The following is a 1,497-nucleotide window of genomic DNA, read 5'->3' on the forward strand; positions in this document are numbered from 1 at the left end:
CCCATGGCGGCCATCGTCTACCTCCGGCCAGAGGCGACGGCGAGCTCGCCGGCGGCGGTACAGGGCACGGGAAGGGACGCGGAGACTACCGTCGGACTTAGGGGCGAGTCGCGGTTCTGGTGGTGGTGGAGACGGTCGCCGGAGTGGCCTGCTTCGCCGGCGACGAGGTCCCGCGGTGGAGGCGCTTCGGCGTCAGTGGCTCCGGCCGGTTCTGGCTGCAAAACAAGGGGAAACGAGGGGGGAAAGAATCAGTGGCGCCTCGCGGTTCCAGATCGAGAGAGAGCTGGGGCGGAGAAGGCCTGTACCGCGCGGACGCCGACGAGCCGAGACGGCGGAGCTCGAGCTCGATCTCGAGCTCGGGTGGTTCTGGAGAGGAAGGAGTGGTGCGGGAGGCCGATTGGGTGTGTGGAGGGGCGACAGGGAGGAAGAGAGAGGCTCGGGGGCACCTTATATAGGCTGGCCGCGGTTCACCGTAGGCGTGGCCTACGGGCGCCCGCGGGATCGGCTCTGGAGACCGTGGGAGAGGAGTTGGAGCTGTCCACGGCGCTCGTGGGGATGGAGTAGGGCGCCAGTGAGAAGGAGAGAGAGCGGGGGAGGGTTCTGGCCCCCGCGCGTGTGAGGCCGGCCATTGGCCGAGCCGGGCGGCGTCGGGCACGCGCTGCAGGAGGGGAGAGAGAGGGAGAGACAATGGGGACGGCACGGCGGCGTGTCGCAGACGTCGAGACACATCAACTGGCGCGATGGGAAGGCACGAGGCGGTCGGGAGGCGCGGTGTCAACGGTCGGCGCTCTGGCAGGCGCTCCAGAGCGCGACTTTGGCCGGCATCCGCGGGTTTTCCGCGTCGCGCGCGCGTCCTTTTCTGTCTGGAGGCTACAGTGGAAGGGGGCAAAACCTGGAAAGAGCCTGGGATGCTCTGGGGTGCAGAGGGGAGAGAGAGAGGCTGGGAGAGAGAAGGGAAGCTGTTGTCCAGAGAGGACAAACGTGATTCCCTCCTTCCTCCACATTGCTTCCTCGGGTAGAAAAGTGTCTAAGTGACAGAGGGGAGTGAGGAGGGGTTGTGGCAAAAAGATGAACTCAAGGAGATTAGTGAAAGTGGCAAAAATAGGCTTTTTAGTATTTTGCCAGAAGGTGTTTGATGGAGTTTTGGGTAAGCTAATGACTCCCACTGGCCAAGATACTCCAAGGGGTGAAATGTCACATATATTTAGGGCCTTCCACCCATTTTGAGCTTATTTGAACAAAGTTGCCAATGCAACTTTTGCAAACCCTAGAAATGGGCAGAAATGGATTTGTGTAGATCCAGTGGAGTAAATCATTTCTCCTTGATGTACCACTTGGTGTGGTGGCCTTATTTGGTCACATGGTCAGGCTCACCAAAGTTGGGGTCTTGGAGAAAAAGTTGGTAGTGCAAAGTAGTTCAAACTTGATTCTGGTCAGAGAGGGTTTTGAGGCACTTTGACCAAGACTTCCTCTTCTCCAACCTGTGCCATTTGGTCC

This window comes from Triticum dicoccoides, chromosome 6B, assembly GCF_002162155.2.
Source record: "Triticum dicoccoides isolate Atlit2015 ecotype Zavitan chromosome 6B, WEW_v2.0, whole genome shotgun sequence".
In the NCBI taxonomy this organism is placed as follows: Eukaryota; Viridiplantae; Streptophyta; class Magnoliopsida; order Poales; family Poaceae; genus Triticum; species Triticum dicoccoides.